The sequence below is a fragment of the Mirounga leonina genome, unplaced genomic scaffold (genome assembly GCF_011800145.1).
Source record: "Mirounga leonina isolate KUSES-001 unplaced genomic scaffold, KU_Mleo_1.0 Mir_151, whole genome shotgun sequence".
NCBI classification, from domain to species: Eukaryota; Metazoa; Chordata; class Mammalia; order Carnivora; family Phocidae; genus Mirounga; species Mirounga leonina.
Window position 1 is genome coordinate 55,738,746 of NW_023270377.1, and position 17,240 is coordinate 55,755,985.

Here is a 17,240-nt window from a genome sequence, read left to right on the forward strand (position 1 = left end):
TTTTATTAGTAATACTCTATTTTTTATTAGTAGTAGCAATAGAATAAAATATGAGGAACAATACTTGTAGACTTTAAAAAATATCTCTTTTACATAAATTTTTAGAAAAAGAATCCCTGGGTCCAAAATATGCACATTTAATATTTTGATTGTATAGTTAAACTGCCTTCCATTGAATTACTTTATGTAATTTTTTTTTACATAAACTCCAATAATGAGAAAAGGTTTTGGTGCCACAACAGCTATCCTCTTGTGATTGTTTCAGAGTGTATGAAGTTCATTTGTTATTTTCCTCTAAAAGACAAAGGTAGACAGCTACTTTGCACGTAGTATTTGTTTTTTTTTAAAGATTTTATTTATTTGAGACAGAGAGAATGAGAGAGAGAGAGAGCACATGAGAGGGGGGAGGGTCAGAGGGAGAAGCAGACTCCCCGCCGAGCAGGGAGCCCGATGCGGGACTCCATGCGGGACTCCATGCGGGACTCAATGCGGGACTCGATCCCGGGACTCCAGGATCATGACCTGAGCCGAAGGCAGTCGCTTAACCAACTGAGCCACCCAGGCGCCCTTTGCACATAGTATTTGTAAAAAAAATTGGTACAAGCTCACGGATGAGTTGATTCACCTTTTTGGAGCTCTGTTTCTCATCTGTGTAACTCAGTCTTGAGTTCCCTTATATATAAAGGCAAGATCCCTTACATATCTAAGATTTTATGGTTTTCTGACCCTGGGGGAAAAGAAGCAGCCAAATATCTTACTGTGGCCTGTCTTACTTTTAAAAAATAATTCATATCTATTTTCTGATTTTTGCAGTTTTTTTTTAATATGGAGATATGATTGACATATACTAGTTTCAATGCTTTTTTTTTTTTTTAAGATTTTATTTATTTATTTGACAGAGAGAGACACAGTGAGAGAGGGAACACAAGCAGGGGGAGTGGGAGAGGGAAAAGCAGGCTTCCCGCCGAGCAGGGAGCCCGATGTGGGGCTCGATCCCAGGACCCTGGGATCATGACCTGAGCCGAAGGCAGATGCTTAACGACTGAGCCACCCAGGTGCCCCTCAATGCCTTTCTTTTTATCTTTTATTTGTATCCTACTTTTTTCAGGGTTGCAATTGGAGTTTTTAAGTTACATATTAATTTGTGAATGATTAACCACGACACAGTGTTTAGCTTCCTCATCCTATCATGACATTGTATTTGGATGTTGTTTCTTCCTGAAAAAAGTGCATATGAAATGGATTGTATCATTTCCTTTTGCCTACTATCTACACTACTCCCTCAGCCCCTAATCCAGGGCTCTTCGCCCCCAAAGTGCCTACTCACTTCTAATAGTATACATATACTTTGATATATGTGATTATAAGCAAAAACGAAAATGTGTCTATATAATATATAGGTATATATGTTTGTGTATGTGCATGTTTGTGCACGCAGTTTTGCCCATTGCATCTTACCAGCAGTCTGCATCGTGAGAATGCTGAGGCATTTTGTTAGACCTTGGTTCAATGGCTTGGTTCAAAGGAATTCCCCTGGTTATTCCAGTTTCACTCAAGCAGCCTCTCCCCTGAACTTATCCTCCACCCTACTCAATTTCTCAGTTTCCCTATCTTGAGGCCATGTCAAATTTGGCATGTCTAAAACAGAGTTACTTATGTCTCCCACACCCTACCCTTCCCACGGTCTCCCCCATTTTTGTAAATGGCAGCTCCATTCTCCCAGCCAACACCTTCAGTCTGTCCTGCCTGCAGACATGTCTGGTGTCTGATCACATCCCACCACCTCCACGGCGACCATCATGGCCCACATGCACATTGACTTTCACCTGTGTAATTACATGAGCCTTTGAAGTGGGTGCCCTCATTTCACCCCTGGTCCCCTCTAATTTATTTTCCATAACACAGCCAGAATAATTCCTTTAAAAAATAGCTTTATTGAGGTATAATTTACATATCATAAGATTTACCTGTTTTCAGTATATTATGTACTGATTTTAGTGCGTTTACTAATACGCACTAAACCATCACCAATATCCAGTTTTAGAACATTTCCATGGCTCCCCAGAGATCCCTCATGTGTATTTGCCGTCAATCCCCATTCTTAACCACAGCCCCAGGCAAACCACTAATCTGCTTTCTGTCTCTGTATATTTGTATATGGAACTCAGAAGGGAAGGGTCCCATGTAGATAACCATAAATATCATTTGGGAGGGGGACACTAAGCTCTGACCTTTTCTTGGTGAGCCTTGTTCTACTCAGGCTAATGTGGCAATGCTGCGTGGAGCCTTAGCTACAGGGAGACAAGAGAGACCAGATCAGGGTTCTAAAAAGACGCACAGCACATGTACATTCACATGCAACCTGTTCATAATCTCCTTTGCTCCCTAGTCAGTGAGAGTGAGAATTCAACATGTTGACTCAAGGGCCTGCAGGACCCAGGGAGGTAGGTAGGTTAGCTAAGCAGGCCAGTGTCGTGTGACATCAGGGAGGGAATCAGGGACCCTAGGCTCTCTTCCCCCAGAGCTCTGGGTGGAGGTGGACTCAGAGTGTTGCCAGATCTTCTGACTTCAAGACAAGTCTGAAATGTGGATATTATGCAAAATCTTGTTTAAAAAATATTGACAGCAAATTAAAGCATTTTTAAAAGACATTGAACCAGACACACAATGCCAACGAATAGAATGGGCCCGAGGCTGAGCACGGCTCCTCTGGCAGGGTGGGACCTCTCAGAATCAAGTTGCTCAACTGTGCTGTATCCTCATGCAGCCCACATGCCAGGCTACACACATATTCCCGTGTCTTTTCCCTTGAAGACTTTGCTCTGTGTACAATTTCCTTTGTTGTTGGGTTCCTGGGCATGGTAGTTTGAGCTGGCAGGCAGCAACTTAGAATGTCTACTCATCTGCTTTTTTTTTTTTTTTTTTTTAAAGATTTTACTTATTTATTTGAGAGAGAGAGAATGAGAGGGAGAGAGAGGGAGAGAGCACAAGAGGGGGGAGGGTCAGAGGGAGAAGCAGACTCCCTGCCGGGCAGGGAGCCCGATGTGGGACTCGATCCCAGGACCCTGGGATCATGCCCTGAGCTGAAGGCAGTCGCTTAACCAACTGAGCCACCCAGGCACTCTCATCTACTCTTTTGAAAGACCTTTTTAATTAAAAAGTTAGATCCCCAAGATTCACTGAATACCTACTTAGCCCACAGTTCCAGTACAAGCCCAGAGAAAAATGTCTGTGCTGCAGGTTGGTTTGCTTTCTTATTTAATTGTAAGGCCAGACAGGGACACTAGTAACCAACACTGGCTGAAATGAAGAGTGATGCGTGAAGGTGTTTCGGTTGAAATATGTCTGAGCCTGAAGACTGCAGGGCCCTCGGGCTGCAAATGGGCCTGGGGCTGGGATGACCAGTGACCCAGCTATTCAGATGTGGACAAAGGAAGGGCAGGTCATCCCAACAGTCATTGGAGCCATGGGGAGATATCTGAAGGGAACACTCACATTGTCCTTCGTGTGACTATTGAGGCAACTGGGTGGCACACAACCAGAACAAAAGTCCTTCATTTCTCAGAAGAGATGGAAAATAACAATTCAACTTTGTTTCTAGTAGGCACTTTATCCCTTTTAGAACTCTTGTCTGGGATGGGGTGGGTGCATTATTAACATCTTAAAGAGAAGGTTAAAGAACATAATCTGCTTTGTCTCCATGTTTAATTTCCTGCAACCACCATAATAGCTACATTTCATGGTGACAGTTGTTGGCAGCGTGGCTAAGAGTGTGGGCTCAGGACTAGGTCAGCCTTTCCTCCAGATCAGAGCTCCATCACTTGCTAGCTCTGCGGTCTGGGGCAAGTTTCTTCACCTCTTTTCAGTTTATGCATCTGCAAAATGGGTATGATAATGCCTTCCTTATAGGGTTGATGTGAACGATTAAATGCAATAATCCCAGCTCTGTGCCCGGCATGTAGCAAATGTTCATTCAATGTTAGCTGCTATTATTGATGCTGTTATTATTATTATCACTGCTGTTGGAGTCGAAAATGGCACAGGGTCTTAGGTCTAACTTCATTATGTCAGAGATGAAGAAACTGACTCCTAGAGCCCGTGTGTTCCTCACCGCGGTCCCACAGCGAGTTTCTGGCAGAACCAGCCTGTGCAGCCTCTGGAGTTCTTTACTCAAACTTATCACCGCCCAGTGTGCTGACGTTTGCAATCATTCTTGTCTCTCTGCCGGGTGGAATGTTGGTATGGAGTTTCCTGCAGAGTTTAAAGGGAAGGAAAGAATAGTTTACAAGCCCCTTGGAGCCAGGGACCACGTCTGTCTTGGTCTCCTCCATAGCCAGAGTGCTTGCTACCACGCCCAGCATTTAGTGATACAATATTTAATAAACATATGTGCATTACTCAGCAAGAAGATGACTACAAACATATCACAGAGGTAAACTTGGCACCCATGAGCACTGATCTCTCCCTCCTCTTCTCTTCTCTCCCCGCCTTCATTCCCCTCCATGCCTCCCACATCCTCCTGGTCTGCCTCACTCCGTCTGCTGCGCGCTATCCTCCCATCCCACACAGAGCAGATGCGGACCAGGGATGGTGCTGTGACTGTCTAGTCTGCTTGACCTTGAGCTTCTTGCCTGGATTAGACAAAGGCAACAGAGTTGCCCCTCTCCTTCTGGGTTCACTGGGGATTTATGACAAGATCCCCCTGTTGTCCTGGGCACTTTTTCCAGAGGCTGAAAGGACTGGTGAAAGGTCAAGCCAGCCGTTTTGCACTTGAGAGACACCAGGCAGCCCCAGAAACATCCCCTTCTCCTGTCAGAAGTCAGTGCTTTCAAAGACCACCCCCCCACCCCCGCCAGTCCCAGCTTTAAGCTCAGTGGAGCTGGGCACGCATTTGGAAGGATATATTTGATTCTCTGCACAGGATCTAGACACTGACCATTGGCCTTAACCGTAGGGAGTGATCAGGTTACTTCTTGACAGTATCGAGAAGGGTCCCAGGCAGGTGTTCCAGATGACCACGAAGACCTCAAAGTGTTGTAAGCTAGGATGGAGCGTGATTTTTCCCATTTGCAACAGATGGAGAGCGTGAGTGTGGCAGACGGGCGGGAAGCACATGGCACTGGGAGCCTGGCTCTGCCACTGATTCGTGGTGTCTGTCAGGTGGGTCTCTCTCCCTCTGGGTCTCAGTTCCTTCCCCCCGCAAAGAGAGTGGTTGGACAAGGCAAACTTTGAAGCATCTAGGGCTATGATTCTCTGAGTCTGGCATCTCTTGCCTGCCATGGAGGATAATGCCTATGGCCAGGAGCAGGATGCATTGTTTGAGGACTTAAACGGGTCCCAGTGTCTCATGGTCCACAGAAAAGAAGGAACAGATAGGCGGTGAGGAGTGGATTAGGGGGTATGGAAAAACGAGGTGTGAACAGGCAGCACCAAGGGGCAGGTTTGAAGATTTTCTACATATTAATTGCTTATTTTCCTCAGAAAACAGCTCAGATTATACAGTTAGCTGTTTTCTTTGTAGTCGCTCCTCTTATTGTTTCCCCTTGTAAAAATTTTAGTGTCAGAAAATGCTGAGGATGAAAATATTAGGACACTTAGAATCAGCTTGTTGAGATATTCGGTATAGACACATCAGCTTTTGGTAATTTCCCCCAAAGTTGAAGGTTATAATTTTTCTACTCTCCCTAAGAAATAATGGTCTCTTGGAATGTGCAAGTAAATTAGTCATACTGTGTCCTCAGAATTGGTCTCTGTAATACATCCTGGTCTCTGAAACAGGGCTGCAGTTATATAATGGATTTTAGAAGTCTCCAAAGCTGGTTCAACTAACATATTTGTTAGTCTAATAAATGATATTGCTTTTGTCAAGATTTTTCCATATAGCACAATTTAATAGAGGAATCAATAGTTTCTCAGACATGACAAAAGGACCTGGGTGTGCTTTGATGGGAGTCACAAAGTCTCTTGTTGTTCTAATAAAGCCAAAATGGAAAAAAAGTTTTTTTCCCCCTCTTTCAAGTGTATTTTTATGAAGCTAAAATATACATACTGCTTTCTCTAGGAAAATATTTGTTTATCAATATTTTTTCCTACAGCATCGTCTCACTCTGTTATTACACATGAATATGCATTTTGCTTTCATCTTACTCCTTCCTCTTGTTTGAAGAGCTGTCCCTAGTACATGCTTCTTCAGGGAAAAACTCAAGTCTGAAGATATTTTGATCCATTGGGTCTATGGAGTATTTCTTTAGAAATCATTTTAAAACTGTTTTGGGCAAATATTGGCATCTACCTACGTTTCTTCTCATCAGAACTTTTTAAAAGTCCCTAGTGTGGTTTCATACGGTGAGAAGCCATCTCCTCTAGCAGCTCCTGCATTACCTGGCATAATAAGGTTTTAAGGTTTTGTGTGCCGTCCTCTGTCCCCCACCGCCATATTGATACCTTTGCTGACTTTAGTTAATGGCTTAAACAAATCTCTTTTGGAGTTGTTGAAGTTGCTGGGAAGGAAACTGCTTTGGTGTTGAGAATATTAGAACATCTGTGTGTCTCTCCCTCAGCCAAAACATTTATTTTTTTGCCATGGAATGTGTTATTTGGAGGATGTCTGACTTTCCCGGCTATGGGTTCTACCTACTGGCAGAAAAAATTTGCTGACATTGTCCCTTAGCAGTTATCCCCAAATAACACCACCTTCAAATATGAACTGAAGCATGGGTCAGAAAATGACTTTTGGGGACAATTTCCACCAAACTGATGAGAGGCTGCTTTTTGAAAAGCTGAGATTATTGGTCATGGCTGTCTTTCGAGACAGAAATAGTCTCAGAACATTTCCAGAGAGAAGATAAATGAGCACATTGATATGTTAAGGGAGCTAAAATTGACTGTAGAGACTAGCTGTGTTGAAAGCAGTGCTTTTCAACTTGACTACATGTTAGAATTACCTGGTGGGCTTTTAAAAAATACCAGGGTTGTGGTCTTTTCCCTAGAGATTTCTGATTCAGCTGGTCTGGGGTGGGGCCTGGGCAAGTCTCTTTCTTGCCTTTTCACCTTTTGAGGTGATTGTAATGGGGAGTCAGGGTTGAGGACCGTGAGCCTAGAGCAGCATTACTCCAAGTGTGGGTCCTTAGCCATCAGCAACAGAATCACATTGGAATTTGTCAGAAATGCAGTTGGGAGTGGAGCCCAGCGATCTGTATGTTTTCAGCTCTCCAGAAGATTCTTACTCATGATTCTCAAATGTTAGTACACATCAGAATCACCTGGAGGGCTTGTTAAACTACAGATTGCTGGACTCCACCCCCAGAGTTTCTGATTGAGTAGGCCTGGAACAGGACCTGAGAACTGGCATCTTGAACCAGCTTTCAGGTAAGGCTGATGCTGCTGGTCTGTGCCACACTTGGAGTAACCTTAATCCAGAGCAGGCCTGGGGACTTGGATTGTTTCTGAGTTTGTTGCAAAAGTGGCTGTTTAAGACATTAGGATCTCAGTGCTCATATAGAGGGACTCAGAGAACCAATTGCTCTGTCTAGGAAACCCCTGCCTCCACCCCTTTTTAAAAAGATTTACTGAGGGTTTTAGAGGGGAGGAGGGTGGGGATGGGTGAGCCCGGTGATGGGTATTAAGGGGGGCACGTATTGCATGGAGCACTGGGTGTGATATGCAACAATGAATCGTAGAACACTACATCAAAAACTAATGATGGGGGCACCTGGGTGGCTCAGTCATTAAGCGTCTGCCTTCGGCTCAGGTCATGATCCCAGGGTCCTGGGATCGAGCCCCGCATCGGGCTCCCTGCTCGGCGGGAAGCCTGCTTCTCCCTCTCCCACTCCCCCTGCTTGTGTTCCCGCTCTCGCTGTGTCTCTCTCTGTCAAATAAATAAATAAAATCTTAAAAAAAAACACAAAAAACTAATGATGTACTGTATGGTGACTAACATAACATAATAAAATAAAATAAATAAAAAATAAAAATAAAAAGATTTTTCCGGCAAGGCTGCAAAGCATGGGATCAAACTCCAAAGTCAACCTTTATCACAGATGATGGCTATTGCTTTGACTATTTTGACTAAGACACTTCGCCAGTTTTATCAGGGTAAAATGAATTAACTTGAAAGATTTTTCTCCCCCTTTTCTGTATTGATTGGTTGTTTGAATGTATTAGGCAAATTGATGGAAGGCTTGATTGTCAGACACACTTTATAGTAGAATCTGTTTTTGCCTCAGCGATAGGAGTAGAACATCAGTGAGTATCTTTAGGCAAATAGAGGTCACATTTTTTTTTCTATCTCACTGAGGGGCTGGATGATATTTAAGGCAGTGGTTCTCCACATGAATTTGGGACGTAGTTGGGGGAGAATAAAGAGTCTTCTCTGGGTGAGTCTGATTAGCCTCTCAGGTGAGAACTGTTGCTTTGGAATAAGGGTCACAAACTCAAATGTTTCCAGGGACTGGGAGGGCTGGGGCCCAGTAGTGAGGGCAGTGGGGGCCTAGTATCCTTTGCCTGTCTACAGGAAGCAGCCCTTCTCCATGCTCCGGCTGATCCTGGGCATGTGGGACTAAATACCACACGGCATCTCCAGAGCTTCTGATTTTAAAAGGTAAGACAAGAATCCTCCATTTCTTTTGAGAAATTTCCTGATCTTTAAATGTTGGCAACACATTTTTGAAAATGTAAAATCCTTGTGCTGACCGAAGAAAACACATTCGTGGGCAGTTTGTGACCTCAGAGTGCCTTCTCTAAGTCAAAGATTCCATTAAGAGTCATTCAAAATGAGCCCTATTCAAAGTAACCTAAGAAATACAACCAGTTTCCCAGGCTTGCTTTCTTTCATTGTGATTCCATAGGATATCAGGACAACAGGGAAAATATTACTACATTCTTTCTAGAAAGGATAATTTAAATATCTCTGGCTCTAGCTTATCTGCGTCCAGATTTTAATATAATAATCATTCTCGGTACACCATATTTCTTTGGAAATGAACTCTGGATGCATTTCAGTTTTTAATGCATGGAATTAGCAAGATAGGGGTTGGAAAAGTTTCAAACTCCGTAGAAGAGTGGCCACAAAAGAACACTCAAACCAATAACTGAAAATCTCAGTGGTATATGCTTCAATTATTGGGTCTTGGGTATTCAGGGCTGACTACATCTTCCTGCATATTGAATTATTGTAGCATTAAGTTCCTGTAACATTTAGGAAATAGATGGCTGAGAAGTGACGGAGAAGAGAAATTTAAAAAGCAGGCATCACATTCCTTTTTATTATGTTTATCTGTCCTCTCAAGGACAGAGGAGGTGCTTTCCATCTGTTTAAATCTTGGACTGGCATTTCCAGCCCTGAGGTGCTGGAGGGTTTGTGGGTCTTACTCGTGCACCTGACTTCGCAATTCAGCCCTCAGACTTCCATTTCATGAGGGGGAATCTGCTATTATGCGGGCTCATTCCTCTCTTGCGGTGAAAGTTTGCTCTGCTCTCTGCTGAGTTTGTTGATGGCTTTGCAGTCGTACCCTGTCTAAGGCTGCCGACAGGGTGGAGGGGCCTGGACAAAGCATAATTGTAGCTCTGTGGTAACCCCATTTTGTTCCCTTTATATGTTGTATTTCAGTTTTTGTGGCCTCTGAAGATATGATTTGGTATGTGTTGGCAGGTCAACAGAGGGAAAATTTCCAGGGATGAAATCCAAGGTTGTCACTGTTACTTCTGGAATATAAATATAGAATAACGGTTGGTGGGATTTCCCTACGGTCCACACCAGTGTATGGGAAATAGGATTCACCTAAGATATTCACATCTGGCTAATAAGAAAGTGGTATTTTGTTTCACTCTTGCTATTTCTCCTTGTGTGTCTTCTGTCTTGGGGTCCTTGTGGAAAAGATGGAGTTTGTATGTTTTTGGATCTCTAGCCAAATACTACCTAATCTCTCCTTGAGCACGAATAAAGTCGTTACAAGCATAGATATAGTTGAGAAAATTGAAATTGGGTAGGGATGCGAGCATGTTGCTGTTTGGAGAACAAGCACAGAAATTTTTACCTGATGTAGTTTTTGTACTTTGGAAAGTAACTGAGAAAGGGATAGGAACGACAGGCTAATCTTTAATTAAATGAGCAATTTTAGAAAGAAAAACATTATGGAAGTTGAAAAGAAATATTTTGGATTCTGACTCAAGTCCTGGTATGAGTTTGGAATGTTCTAGTCTGTTCAGCATGAGCCAGAAATAGTTTCCTAAGGAGGCAGACATAGGCTCCTCACAGCAGACCTTGGCTTCCTGGTTTTGGTGCCATAGGTAGACGTAGTTCTGTTGGCTTCTACTGAGTGGTCGTTTAGTGATATTGATGAAAATTCTAACCCTGGTCTGGGCGGTGGTGTGGGGTGTCCCAGAGTTAATTTCCTGTCACTTCCAGCTCTGAAGTTGTCCACTTTTTCCCAACCCAGTGAAAGTAATCGGTTCTTAACCATTCTGGTCATCAATTTCTTTATAAAATTGAGGGCAATAATATTTGCTCTGCTGCCCCATGAAATTTTGGTAGACAATTGAGATAAAAAATTACAAGTGCTTTTCAAATTGCTAAGTGATTCAGAGATGTAAGGAATTACTACTCTAGTAGTAGTCAGTCTACTACCAGGCTGACAGAAGGAACTTGGCAACTTTCCACCCAAATAAAAATGTAGGTGGGATCCAATGTCCATGGGCAAGTTGTTTAGGAGCACCAGGCCATTGCAGTCAGCCTCAGCGTTCAGTCAGATTTGAATTCAAATCTTTGCTTTACTAACTGTACAGCACAGTATTTCTTTGAGCCTCCCTTTCTTCATCTATAAAATAGTTACAAACCCTACCTCGCAGAGTGAGTATGTGCTTTAAATGAGATGATGTATAGGAAAATACTTATATAGCTCGGTTCCTATTAGATGCTCAGTAAGCATTGACTGGATTCACTGAGTCCTACACTGACGGAGATATTCTGAAACCATATGCAATGTACATAAGTGGTTCACAAGACACTGTGAACCACCTTGTTGGACCTGCCTAGTTCCTCTTAATGAATCTGAAGAAGACAGAATTCAAGGTCGGCTGTACCAGTGGAAGACTGGCTGAAAGGCCCCTCCTTAATAGAACTTGCACCTGTAACTGTGTTATTCCTTCTGGATAAAGCATTGCTTCTCCAAATGTCTTCTTTTCCAATGCAAATATCTGCATAGGGAACACATGAATAGATGATTGACTATTAGCTCTTCAGCATCAGCTGGTTGAGCTTGAGTTAGAGGAGCATCCTAGGGGCAGGGTTAGGTCCTAAGGTCAATGAGTAAGGGGAAAATTCAGTGTGGTCAAAATCACCATCAAATTGTCCATAATCCTACTATGTATGATTCTGTGCATATGTAATGAGACAACACAGTTTTACCTCAGAGTTGGAATAGATGATTGTTCTCAGGTGAGTACCAGATGAAATATTTGACTTGTGTTTAGGATTCAGGTTATCGGAAAACTATTTATTTTTGTTCTTATAGTTGAATTTGCTCAATTTAAATGTGTTTTGATGTCACTCACTGTACTAAGCGGAGCTAGCTAAATACAGTGTCCTGGGAGAATGGGACACCAAATAGGCTTGTTTGCAATGGAAACAGGTCTGCATGCTGGACCGTTATGTAGAGAGGGCGGTCAGGGTGTATCATCAGTGACGAGTCTCTGGGAGGCCAGAGGGGAGCAAGAGAACTTTTGGGGAAAAGGATGATGAATAAAAGGCAAGATATTTTTAGAAGTGTGTGCCCAGTGAATATATAAGTACTCAGGGCGCCTGGGTGGCTCAGTTGGTTAAGTGACTGCCTTCGGCTCAGATCATGATCCCAGGGTCCTGGGATCGAGTCCCGCATCGGGCTCCCTGCTCGGCGGGGAGCCTGCTTCTCCCTCTCCCACTCCCCCTGCTTGTGTTCCCTCTCTCGCTGTGTCTCTCTCTGTCAAATAAATAAATAAAATCTTTAGAGATATATATATATATATATATATATATATGTACTCAACTAATAATTGTTAAGTAAATGAATGAATTATGATTGTTTGCAGAAAGTTTGTTCCATTTGTGTTCCCATCAGTGAATAGAAGAATTTGTTTTATAGCACCCTTAGAAGCATTAATTATTTTATAAATTTTTGTGCTAATCTGACAGAAAAACATATTGTTTCATTTTTTGTTTTAAGGTACATTTAAAAACACTAGTGCCAATCTCTTCCTTTCACAGAGTAGAAGGACAGGAAGAACTAGCCGATTGCTTGATCCTTGGTCTGACTTCAGCCACGTCAGTCCATGCCACTTTGATGTCCACGACCTTCTATGACAGTCACTTGCCCTAAGTGGGTTTCGTTTGATCTGGGGTGCCTCTTCAAAGGACTGTTCAGATGGAACTGGTCTGGCCTGGTGCTGAGCCAGCTTCCATTCCTGACCTGCCCTAGACTGGGAGGTTGCTGACTTCTCCCTTACATCAGACCTCAGCTGAGGACAGGTGGTGTCCACACACCATTGTGCACCTCAGGACCCTCTTGACTCTCCTTTGCTTCTCTGGGCCTGTCCCATCTCCACCCATCCTACTGCGGCTAGCTCAAGCCCCCTTCCTTCTAGGAATCATTTCTTTCCCTGCTGAATCCATCACACAATTGACCAAACCGCTCATTTAACAGGAGGAAGTGTCAAGTCAATGGCCCAGACAATAAATTGGCATCTTTTGAAATACTGAGGTTTGCATGTGGTCGGTGAGCAGTAAGAACAATGCTCACTGGAGTCAATGGGAGTTCTCCACAATGGCATCATGTCTGAGATGGAAAAGAATCATGAGCTCAGGGTTCAATTCAATAAGCAACACCTGTGTGGTATACTAACTCTTATTTCCAGTTTTCCAGAGGCACCATCTAGCCTATGGCAGCTTAATCTCCATGTCTTGGTTTTCCCATCTGTGAGACCAAGATGCTGTGTGGTAACCTCACAGAGCAGGGTTGCCTGGATTACATAGCCTGAGGTCCAGCCAAGTGGCTAAATGAAAGGACTGATTTAAAGGAAGTTTAAAAGTGACACCAAGGGCACCTGGGTGGCTCAGTTGGTTAAGCGACTGCCTTCGGCTCAGGTCATGATCCTGGAGTCCCGGGATCGAGTCCCGCATCGGGCTCCCAGCTCGGCAGGGAGTCTGCTTCTCCCTCTGACCCTCCTCCCTCTCATGCTCTCTGTATCTCATTCTCTCTGTCTCAAATAAATAAATAAAATCTTAAAAAAAAAAAAATAAAAAAATAAAAGTGACACCAACCCAGAGATCCCATTGCTCAACTCAAGTTGATGTGTTCTGAGGAATTAGAAGCCATGATCTAGGATTTGAGTATAACTCAGGGAACAATTTTGGTCTAACAGCTTCAAATATATTTACGACAGCCCATCCCCCATTTCAACCCTGTTTTTTACTCTGTAAACTTCCTTCTCCAATTCTAAAGAAATTCTGCCTAAATTCCTTGAGGGTCTGACCCTTTCTGAGCCTTAGTTTATGTTCTTTTGTTCTTATACTTGACATTACCTCAAATAGTCTTGTAAAATCTTGCTTCTGTTCCCTTCAGAATTTTATATTCCTCAATGAGGCACTTCCCCCCCTTCCTTCAGAAAAATAGCTGCATTGCTTTTGTAACTTTTTTCTTCTATTAATACAGGTAAAAATTTCAAGTTCCTTGAATGATACAGATTGTCTTTTCTGGCACTATTACTGTGTAGAGAATAACCTAGAACAAAGTTATCTAAACAAAGTTAACATTTGGCAAATCCATATTCACCCGGTCATGGCTGTTGAGATGCCTTCAAGAGGACTGCTGAGAAGGAAGCTGATAATCTGGTCTTGGGGACACAGAGTTGCCTGGAATGGCCAGTGTGTTGGTCAGCACAGTGCTATTGTTCTCTGATACATTCATGGGTGAAGGTACCGTGATCCAGTGGCCTTTGTATTTGTTTATTCATTCAGTGGTGTTCACTGAATGAATGTTTACCATCTCTGGTGAAAATGGCTATCATTTGTTTTCAGGAGAAGGTGGACTGCTCAAAACTTTCAAAATAGCAGTTATTCATTTAAGAAATATTTTTTGAGGGTCTGTGCTGTGTCAAGAGCAGGGGATAAAAAAAAAATACCAAGACCAGTTCTTGCCCTACAGAAGTTCATTGCCTGGTGAGGGAGATGGACAAGCCAACAGTTAATTACGATCCAGTGTGACAAATGCTCTCATAGAGATTAGAACTGAGAGAGGCACCGTGCCTATTCTGAGGGTAGGAGTGGGAGTCAGAAAGGAAGACTTCCTGGAAAAACTGCTGCTTCCCAGCATCCAGCAGGGCAGGCTGCAGCGTGCACCTGGAGGGCACGTGGGACATGACATGGGAAGGAAGATAATAAGTGGACATATTAATTTCCTGTTGCTGCTGGCACAGATTAGGTGGCTTAAACCAACACAAACTCCAGAGGTCTGAAGTCTGCCGTGGGTCTCCTTGGGCTGAAATCAAGGTATTGGCAAGGCCATGTTCCTTCTGGAAGCTCTAGGGAAGAATTAATTTCCAATTCCTAGAAGCTCCCTGCGTTCCTTGGCTTGTGGCCCCTTCCTCCATTTCCAATGCCAGCAATTACCACCTCCAACCCCCACCCCCACCTTGTACCTGTGCTTCCATCATTTCCTTTCTGACTCTGCCTCCCTATCTCACTTGCATTGGGCCCTCCTGGATGATCCATGATAATCTCTCCATCTCCAAACACTAATTTAATCACAACTGCAAAGTTCTTTTTGCTATGTAAAGGTCATATTTGCAGGTTCTGAGGAATAAGACATGGCGGGGGTGGGTACTATTTTGTCTACCACAATGAGCAAAGGGCACTTTGGGGGGAAGGAGAAGGAACTCCAATCTGAAGTTATTTGAATATACTTAGAGTGGTTCAGTGCTTGGTTTGAAAGGTAGCAGTAGGACAACTCAAGCATAAACCATTTACCTTCTTATACGTAATCTGAGTCTCATGTTACGCCCATGAGACTTCATGAATTGCCCTGTTCAAGTGACGAAGTGAGCCACCATTTGACAGTTCTTCTTAGGAAAGAAAAATACAAATTAGGACAGTGTTCTTTCTTACAGTGAAGCTACATGAAATTCTACCTTAAGAAATAGTGTGGATTCAAAAACAGTTAATAAGTTGTGAATCATCTTGACAGGAAGGACCATCGCTGGACTCAGTTTACCTTGCTTAAGAACTGGCCTATCTCCGTTCGCTTCTCTTCCTGCTATTCTCTGCAAGTCTGCAGTTCAAAGTAGTAACATGCAGGTGTGTCTCTTTCTTACCTTCCCTGTCACTGAGCCCAAACTGGGGAGCCTCGTGCCACCCCTGAATCAGCACTGGCCTCCCCTGCTGGTGTCCCCTGAGCCTGGCCCAGGTGCTCTGCTGGCTTCAGTCGTGGCATAACAGGTCCCACTGACCTCTGCAGTGGCAGAGGCTGGGGTAGAAAGGATGGTGAATGCTTGCTCCAGTGGAGGGGACCAGGGATAAAGGACATCCCAAATCTGCTATGCTGTCTGTTCTTGGTGGCCGAATAGGAAGTTTCAGCTGCTGCAGAGGGTGGAAGGGTGTAACTTTCTTGTATCTCGGATTAAACTTAGAGTGTTGATGAGGTTTTGATAGAAAAATGACCAACTGACCTCAAAGCTTCCTAATACATTTGTCTTAGAAGCATTTTAACATGTATTACAAAATATTTATCACATTTGCAAACTGATTAAAAAAGAAACTCTAAGACAAAGGAAATTCCAGACCTCATACATGCTGGGAACAGTCTTTCAAAATGGGTTCACCAGTGCTCCACCAGGCAGATGTGTTTCCTCATACCCCGCATTTTTTCCCTGTCAGTCTTGTGCACATGGAGCCCCTTCCCCCGGGAGATGGCTGAGCTGGAGGCCAGGGAGTGGTAGCATTCTGTGTAAGTGTGGGGCCAGTGTTTCCCTTGGTAAATGTGCACTTTGCCAGTGTTCTTTCTTGTTAGCACCCCAGATTTGTTCCTAAGCTGGCTTGTCTTTGGGTCCTGAGCCCTTTCTCTACCTTCTCTTTAGGGGCCTGGAGTTGCTGTGTTGGGGCAGGAAAAGCATGGGCTCTGACCTCATGGACCTGGGGCTGAAACTGGCCTCTATCACTTGCTCGTTGTGCAAATGTGAGCAAGTCACATGGCTGCCATTTGCTGAGTGCCATCTGTATGCATGATACTTCAGGCGGTCAGCACAACCATGTTGTTTTGTTGTAGGTAGACAGAAAGTAGAGAGACATTAAATCCTCATGGCTCATGGGCATGGGATCTGGGATTCGAAGGCTGGTGTGTCTGTCTCTAAATCCAGGGGTTTCTGATGGTTTTCTTCAGAGTGAACGGTTCTTCAGGGGAAGGTGGGTCAGGGCTGGATGGTGCACAGTCGGGGTGGTTATGGAACCCCAATCCTTCCTTTGCGACAAGTTTTCCTGTCATCTGCTTGATAGTTAAGAATTTATTAGGAAAAATGTTTGAAGCTATAAAGGCATAAAAAACAATTACATTTTTACTCCATTATGCCTTTCTAAGCGATGTACTCTCTTGGAGACTCTTCACTGTAAACTCGAGGTGATAATAGCATAATCCTTACAGAATTGCAGAAAAGATTAAATGAAACAAAACAAGGGAACCATCAGATAGAGGATAGGACCTCCCACATCAGTTAGTTCTCTTCTTCCTTATCATACAAAGGCTTTGCATTTAAGGTATGGTTCAACTGTGCCCAGGGCACAACTGAATCATTTATTCGGATATTTTCACATTATTTATGATAATGGCTAATTAATTCAATACATATTTGTTTAGAACCAACTGTGTGCCTAGAAATGTGTTGGGTCTGTGGCCAGGGACAGCCTGGTGTGTGGGCGGGGTGGGCAGCCATCTAATACGGCAGCTGTGAGAGATGTCTCCTCCTGCCCCATCCCAACCTGCAGGGAGCTTGATGTCTGAAAAGCCTCCATGATATCTCTGGCTCTCTTCAAAATTTCTCACTAAAATTCAAAGCCATCAAGAGAGACAACTTCTCAGTTTTTCTGAGTTTGTTCCCTAGGAGGGGCGAGTTGCATGGTAGATGGGGATGAAGATCTGAGATGAAGGAGAGAGATCAGTGGGAGGTAGAGGCATCTCCAAGGTCAAAACGTATTTCCTCCTGACAAAGCCAGAGCCAGGACC